The following is a 9,139-nucleotide window of genomic DNA, read 5'->3' on the forward strand; positions in this document are numbered from 1 at the left end:
TTGGGTGAGACCATATTTGACCCAAAATTGGGTTAACACAACCCAGCAGTTTTTAGAGTGTACTTCATCTCATTTGATTATTTAGTTCACTGGATTATCAAAAATGGCCATGGTTATATATAACTTAATATAACAAATAACCATGCATATTTTTGGATAATCCAGTGAATAAAATAGTAACACAACCATGTCTGGTTCAATATCTTTGTTGGGACTCTCTATAGACGTTATGGTTTTTATACTGTACAAACGGTAAATTCTATCCCATTACACTAACCCTACCCCTAAACCTACCCATCACAGAAAAATCTTCTTCACATTTGTTTTTCTGATTAATTGTTTTGCTCTATAAGAAAGACACGGTAACAAAATATTTGGGGCTTTACTAAAAACATTCAGGGCTTAAACCCCCTTAGCCCAGCCCTAGCACCGCCCCTGGACACGAGTATCCATGAGTCTGTGTGAATTCAGTTTGAAGTCCCCACCGGGATAGAAAAACATGTACACATACACAGACACAGATGTTTTATTTTATTTGATCCCTAACCCTAACCCTAACCCTACCCATCACATAAAACTTTCTGCGTTTTTAGATTTTCAAAAAACATCACTTAGTATTATTTATAAGCTTTATTCCTCCTGAGGACCAGTAAATGTCCCCACAAGGACATGGATGTCCTATATTGCCATCTTTGTGGGACTATATAATTTCTTTCAATACTGCCCTTAAGCTGTGGTCACACTTGAATTTGAACTAACAAAATTTTGGTCACACTTTAGTTTAGGGTCCAATTCTCACTTTTAACAAACTATTAACTACGACTTTTGCCTCAATAAACTCCTAATTACTGCTTATTAATAGTTAGTAAGGTAGTTGTTTAGGTATTTGGTAGGATTAAGGGATGTATAATATGGTCATGCAGAAAAAGGCATTAATACGTTTTATACCATGGTCTGGGTGAATACTCGATTCTGATTGGCTGCAGGGTGTCCGTTAAAAAGTGATAGAGGACACTTAGTAAAGGAGATCTGGTGAAACTGACTGTTTACCGTTCGAAATTAATAAATAAATGCGCTGGCTACATCAGCTGTGAGTAACCATAGCAACAGGCAGTAAACTGAAGGGTTCTACGAGCTGAGCGGACTATCTCCGAAACCAAGTTATTGTTAGTAAAAACTTTAGATTTCGATTGTAAAACTAATTAAAATATAAACTAATGTTTTAAAAATGTGTTATTTAGCAAGTGACCATGGTATAAGCGGGTTAATGCCCTTCGAGGTGTCCACTGTCAGGTATTAATGGACTTCGGAGGAGGCAACCGTCCTTCGCTGCGTGTCGGACGGTTCACGCCTCGCCGTCGTCCATTAATACCTGACAGTGGACACCTCGTCAGGCATTAACCCTTACCTAATAAACAGCCAATATCCTGGTAATATGCATGCTAATAAGCAACTAGTAAAAAGTGAGAATTGGACCCTAAACTAAAGTGTTACCAAACATTTGAATTCACTGACAGTGCAAAAAAACATGATATATTGTGACACTCTGGCTTCTGTTTAAATAATAAACAAATAATACATTCAAAATGCCAAACTATTTAATGTAACCTGCAGCTCTGAAGTTTCTTTGGTTCATTCTAATCAGCCAAGAGGTCAAACTGTCGAACTGACATTTAGGTTCTCTATTGGTCAAACATCTTCATGTCATATGAAGTGAGTGCACTAAACTTGAACATTCATACTGGTTTCTGTCTCCCACATTTGCATGCATATGAAAGGAAGTCATTGGAGCACAAAGTCCAGCATGATCACGGCAATGCAAGATTAACACTTGAGCATAGAAACCCTGTATTATAAATGGAGCTGTCAGTAATAATGAACAGACACATAGAAACATCTGCTCTGAATGCTGTCAGAGTGGCTCTTTACTTTGAGTCTGTTTTCTAAAGCTTGTGGTCATTCTGGCCTTACAACTGATCTGATCAACAAATCATTTAAATTAATATTCATTTGTCGTGCCACAATCTGAAAATGCATGGATTGACTTTCACATCCAGACATCGATTACTCCCAGACACAACTTCCTATCCTCAGTAGTCTAGAATATTGACAGATGACAACGGTGCCATTTATGTGTGTTGCAAGTCATTTTTCGCAATGAAAACAAGCCAGATTTAGTAGGTTCTTGATTGTGTGCAAATTAGTAAGCTTCTGCTGGGATTTCACCAAACGCTGTATGTTTCTTTCCTCCTATAGTCATTAGAGGCTGTTCTGATTCCAAAAGTAGTGTTTAAAACTGCACACAAAGGTACCGTTACAGGAGAAGCCTGAGAGTTTCAAGGCTGGGTATTCGGGTTTCTGCTGTAACTGTTAATACTCAGCCATTTATTTCCCCAGAGAACAGCAGCTCTCCAAACACTCTCAGAGGGCGGAAACTCACTAAGAATGAATTTTCAAACTACATTTGCATCGTTTTAGCACCTGGTTTAGTAAAGGTATATGCAAATCAGATAATGGTGCTAGGCCAAAAAAAAAAAAAAAAAAAAAAAGTGCTTTTTATAGTTGTAATTTTAGCTGAATCAAGTTCAATTACATGTGTGTATGAGAGAGAGACAGAAAGAGACTTTAATGCATCTGTACTGGCCTGTACTTTTCTGTTGATTCTTTATTCACGTACATGAAACACAGGGCAAATTAATAATAAATCTTGTTTTTTTACATGAACAATGCATTTTCATTTGGTGTAAATGTATGATTTAGATAACATTCTCAGTATTCATTTAATGAACACAGAAAATATGATAGATCACACAGCAGCTTCTTTTTGACACAAGAAATGGACTAACAACAACAAAAAAGGCTACCTGTGCTTGAGAAGCAGGAGAAAGAGACAGAAGGGAGAAAACCCTGAAATTGACTGACCTTAAAATCCGTGGGCTTTCAATAAACACTTTTGTGTTTGGCTTTGTGTTTATGAGATTCTTAGTTCCCTTAAAGGACATCCCAGTAATCCCTTTACTGACCAAACACGTGCGCCGCCCCTCACTGCAGGTGTCACTTATCCAGTCGCCCCAGAAATGTCAGCGTTTGCTGGAACGTCCCAGTGCTCGTCTATGATGACTGAATGCTGGGAGGATGAAATGTCCATTGAGATGTCATTCATCCACTTTTATATTTATTTAACTCTTTATTTGATGTTTTGCAACTTCCATGTGCATTCCGCAGGGGTTCTCAGAGGCAAGTCAAAGATGATCATTCTTCTTGTGTTCTTCACAAAAACAATCGTTTTTAACTTTTACGTGGAGTTTGAATGTGGCACATTGTCTTTTTTGTATTTCATTAAAAAGAAGATCACAAAATCATTTGACATCTTACCCGTCCTCTCGCAAGGACATGAGGAGTGAAACGAGGAGAGATGTGTGAATACGCGGGCTGAATTTTCTTGAGCCATTGTTCATGAAATACTGATTTGATATCCATGTTTTTATCTTTAGCAAAACTTGTCCAGAAAGCTTGAGACTGGAGAACAACTGATTCAAATGTTTAGCTCATATTGTGTTGTCCCAGCCCACCTGACCAAGTTGTGTGTAGCGTTAAATTAATCAGTAGACAATTCGTTGAATCTCATTGCTAGATATATGGTCCAATATGGCAGAACACTGACTAATAAAAAACAAAACACATGGACTGGTTTGGACAACAACAAAATGAAATACACATCATCTTGAGAGTGATCTGTCTAATAAGAAAATGCATTCGGTTGGCGGAATTGCATTGGAGATGTCATGATGGGTTATTAATCACATAGAAAAAGTCTGATGCTCATCCGCTGTGACATGCAGAGCCTCAATTTACAGATATTACATGATTTTTGATTTATCAAGTCATATTTTGAAATGCGTAATACTGCAGTCTTTGCCACCACGTCATTTGTTGTTGATGCGTCAAGTCTAGATCTTATTTAATCACACTATTGTATGTGGCCTCTTTAATAGTTTATTTTGAACTGTCTATCAGTGAATTAAATCAACACAAACCTGTTCCTCCATATCTGTGAACATAAAGTGAGACATTAAGGTAATTACTACAGATGGTGGAACTCACATAGACACCTAATTGAATGATGATGATAATATTGAGTGAGCTTCTTTTTTTTCTAATATTGAGTGCGTTTCCCAAAAGCATCGTTAGCCAACTATGGTCGCAAGTTCCCTCGTTGCCAATAGAGTTCAATGGACATTGCGATGAACTTGCGACCATAGTTTGCCAGCGATGCTTTCGGGAAACGCACCCCTGGTTACTTCTGCTCAATAATTTAAGCATAAATAAACGCCAGACCTGGCAGGTACTGAAGTGCATGTTTATGTAGGTGAAAAAAAATGCCAGTTAATGGTGAGGCTGGGTGATATAGCTAAAATATTAGTTATATGCTTATATATTTAATATATATTTATATCTTTAATTTCAGATTTTGTTATTTTAAAGGGGTCATGACATGAATTTTATTTTATTTTTATTTTAATATGTTCCTTGAGGTTCACTTATAATGATGATAAAGTTTTTTTGCACACACATACATGTATGGAAAAATGATTATTTTCAACTCTCATTCTGACACTAGGCTTGTCGATAAATGGCCACTGTTATGATTGGCTAACATCAAACTAACATCAAATGTCAGCCATTAAGCAACTGAATGCCAGTGGGCGGGGCCTGTGGTGCCATGATGTAAAACTGTTTGTCAAAGTCTTGCTCTGGAGGCCGGCATATGCAAATGCATTTTCCCGTCTGATGCCACAAATCCTACAATATCCAAACGCGCCGTTTTTGGAGCTTGATTAAATAAATGCTTTGTTTATAATGAGGAGGATGTTTCAAGCCATGAAACTTGCAGGATGTTTTAATGGTACACAGATCTAAGCAAATTTGATTTCTCACGTCATGACCCCTTTAACCAGTCATTATGGGTAGATTGAAATAAGTTTAATAGAATAAGTACATTAAAGTGCAAATCTAGTTATGAATATTGATCAATCTAGTCAAGGCATGTTGGAACTGATTCACGAAAATACATACAAAACACACAATCAAACGCCACTTTTGCTAATGAATTGCAACCATCAGTTATCTGTGTGTTATTTTAATTGTATAATAAAATCAAAGTTCCTGTTTTACTCCAAATTATGTTTGCATTATTCCATTATTTTCTATTGAATGTGTTTTTTTAGCTGAGAATCATGTGAGTTCATTCAGTGAAGGATTCATTGGACTGATTCTTACTGATAACTGATCATCTTTTTCAGTTTGTTTTCGTGTGTAGCCAGTGAAGACAACATAATAGAAAAAAAAAAAAAAATAGAAAAAAAAGATTTTGTCATAACATTCAATTCAGATTGCAACAAACCACCAAATCATTTCATCTTTAAAACCACTTCAGTTGAATGCCAAATAAAGCACATCAATGCTTTTTTAAACCTGGAAATAACATGCATAAACTAAATTTATGCATGACAGATCTTTCAGGCTGATACATTAAGAGCAATTTTATCTTAGTTATGAATAACACCATCACACTTCTTCAATAATGCTTACGCAAACCTGATTAATTAAACACCGTGGCCTTTCAATTGCACTGCTATTTCATCTGTATTCCTTAGTGAATCATGAAAAACCTCAGGAGATAATCCCTGTCAGGATGAGTAAAGTGTTATTCCTTCACACATTAAAGTTAGTGGAGTACAGCGCTCGTTTGAAGTGTTCTTTGGCTTAAATAATCTTCCAGCCCGGTCCAATAGCCATGATTGAAATTGATGAATGAAATCGCAGAGAACTGCCCACACGGGTCACACTTAAGGTGAGCAACAAGCCACACTGCCGCGACCCTAATCATAACTCGCATAAATCATTGATGCTAAGAGCCACCATCTCCATGTAGAAGAGAAGGTCCACGGAGCTTGATTGTAACAACTGATCACAACTAACCTCATTTAGTCGCTCATCACAGGTAAAAAGGTCTGAGATGGATCAGGGCCGTCTCCCCCTCCATCTTTAGAAGAGCCCTTCAGTGAGAGCGTGCTTCACATGGGGTCATTTTAAGATAGAGGTAGAGTGCTTATTTCCATACACAGTTTTTTTTTTTAATTACACTCCTGAAGCTCCGTTTGAAATGCACATAAACGCTTGCTTTCCATTTCAGTCAGCGTTTGATGAAGGCACGTCTCTGAAGTGATCAGAAATTAAACGTATATAACCAGTGAAATAGTCTCCCAGGAAAGGTGTTAAAAATCTGCCGGCAGATTTGCTGCTGTTGAATGGGTAAGTGTGTGGCTGTCTGAAGATGAGAGAGGATTGGAGAGGTTAACAGCACTCTTGTTCTTCCTCTTTCCATCATCTATCTATTACTCTGAGGTAAATGAGGGAGACAAATAAAGGTAGAAATACCTGTTCCAGCAAGAAAAAAAAAATAAAAAAAATAAATATATATATATATATATATATATATATATAAATGTTACCTTACTAATAACTATCAGTGCATTATTGCAAATACTTTATCAGTGTATTTTATTGTATACGTATTCAAAAAATATGATGTGCTAATTCTGTACTTAGTATTACTACTTTTTTTTTTTCTTTTTTTTTTATCGGATCGGCAAGGGTTTTTAATCTTTTAAGGCATTTTTAGACCTGTAGATTGTTTGCTTTGTTCCGAAACAGGAACTTAATTTGTTGCAATGTAGCATTTTCTTCTTGGTTCGTTTCGAATGTGTTTATGCAAGTCACATGTGAGTAAAACTGTTCTCTTATTGGTCAGAGTTTCCTCTGTGTCATCCATTAAGATGGATGCAGTTTGCATCCTGATTCATCTTAAGGCAATAAACGAGAAATTCCTGTAATACAAAGATGGACAAGCTGGAATTGGTGTTTTCAACAGCATTCTACTTTTGCATTTAAAACTCAGTAAACTAACAACTCTTGAGTCTTTTTGATAGTTCACCCAATTCCTTCCATCGTTTACTCTGCCTCATGTCATTCTAACATTTAAGTGAATGCATTTGCCAAACACTTTTATTCATTAATTCAGATTTGCATTGCATTACATGTTTGCAATTATGTATTCCCTGGGAGTCAAACCCATAACATTGGCATGTCTTGTGTCATGTTGTACTGTTTAAGCTACAAGAATTTAAAAACCTGTATGATTTTGGTTCTTAAAAAAAAAGAAAAAGAAAAAAAGATATTGTTTCAGCTTCCACTGAATTTCATTTTATGGACAATTTATTTAATTTTTTTTATATCTTCCTTTAGAAAGAAAGTCATGGAATAACATGAGGTGGAGTAAATGATGAATAAATGCTCATATTTTGGTGAACTACCCCTTTAAGTACCAACTCATTAGAGTCCTTTTGTTCCCTTCTTTTTTCTTTTTTTTTTTAAAGTATGTATGTTTACTTTTGGCTTCATCCAGCCAAGACAATACAATAGATAGATGTATTGTCTTGGCAATATTTCACCGTAAACAAAATCACATTGAGTTCAGACCACAAGCTCACTACACTATAAAACATTTTTATTGCTGAAGTAAGCGTGTTGAACTTTCTTTTCCTGTACTATACATCCAAGTACTTTTGGCATTCTACTTTAAATGCACTGATGTGGGTGAACATTGATTCTAATCGCGCATTCTTGGAACAGATTTTATGCAAATTGAGATAGTCTTTTCAGTGCACTGTGGCATGATTTTATACACAAGTATATATCCAGTTGATATTGTCAGTGCTATTCATCATCAAAAGGGTCAAGAGTTTTGAAATGATAATTGTATCCACAACTAAGTCCTTTTATTCAGGCAGCACATTTGTGACCCTGGATCACAAAACCAGTCATAAGTAACACGGGTATATTTGTGGCAATAGCTAACCCTATGGGTCAAAATTATCGATTTTTCTTTTATGACAAAAATCATTAGGATATTAAGTAAAGATCATGTTCCAGGAAGATATTTTGTAAATGTCCTACCATTTACTTTTGTGAGTGAACGCAGCAAAATCGCGAACATAAATGTAGAACTTTAAAGGCGATTTTCTCAATGTTTCGATTTTTTTGCACTCTCAGATTCCAAATTTTCAAATCGTTGTATCTCGGCCAAATATTGTCATATCCTAACAAACCATACATCAATGGAAAGCTTATTTAATCATCTTTCAGGTGATACATATATCTCAATTTCAAATAATTGACTCTTGTGACTGGTTTTGTGGTCCAGGGTCACATTTGCAGAATGTAGAGTACAGTTAGATTCTTAATTTTGCAATCTAAAGATGTGTGCCGCTGTGTCCTGAGACAACATGTTAATTGTAGCCTAGTGTTTGCATGGCAGCTTTTCTCCCTTATAATGTGTTGCTTTTTTTTTTTTTCTTTACCTCCAGCGTTGCGGCACAGTGTGATACCAAATTAGCAGAATCCTGCAGAGACCTGCATGTTGTGCACAGACAATAGTACACACAGATTAAAAAAATACAACAAAAAGGATTTGTGGCTGTTATGCACAAATCACATACAACTATTTCATGGCTTTTGTGAGTAAATGATGGAATGAGAGTGCGGTGTGCGCCAAAGTAGACAGAGAGAGATTTTGTGCTTTTCTTTAACAATATCAATGTTACAGTTCAAATAATTGTATTATAATTATTCCATTGGTGTGTCAGACATAACAAAAATGAGAGCTGCATTATTCTCCAGCTTTCTTTGTCATTTTTAATTAAAGTCTTGTGAAAGCAATTATATGGACTTTCAGGTTCCCAATGTTTATGCATTTATTTTATTTCTCATCACATGGAATGCATTTTGACAATCTGACACGGTTAAATGGAATTCAAATAGAAGTTTAAGAACAACATGTCCAATTAATCATGCCAATCACGATGCAAACGATATAAACACTGTAAATCCTTCTAATATACTTTCGGCATACCTATTTTACCTCTATTTCTATAATTAGGTCAAGAGTGAATGTTTTTATTGCTGAAAGCTGAACCTGTTCAACTTCATTACTTTGTATGAACTTTTGAACTTGCAAGTGTGTTGTTTGCTTCGTTCGGGAAGTTTTAATTGTTGAAAAATGGTTGTGGTTATAAGT

The 9,139-nt window shown here is 35.9% G+C and overlaps 1 protein-coding gene across 2 annotated transcripts in view; it reads left to right on the forward strand.

Annotated features, from left to right (window-relative positions):
• The window catches only part of cntn5 (contactin 5), a 305,321-nt gene that overhangs the window by 35,206 nt on the left and 260,976 nt on the right, over positions 1–9,139 (forward strand). The gene's annotated exons all lie outside the window — the stretch shown is intronic.

This window comes from Leuciscus leuciscus (genome assembly GCF_965113295.1).
Source record: "Leuciscus leuciscus genome assembly, chromosome: 10".
Lineage (NCBI taxonomy): Eukaryota > Metazoa > Chordata > Actinopteri > Cypriniformes > Leuciscidae > Leuciscus > Leuciscus leuciscus.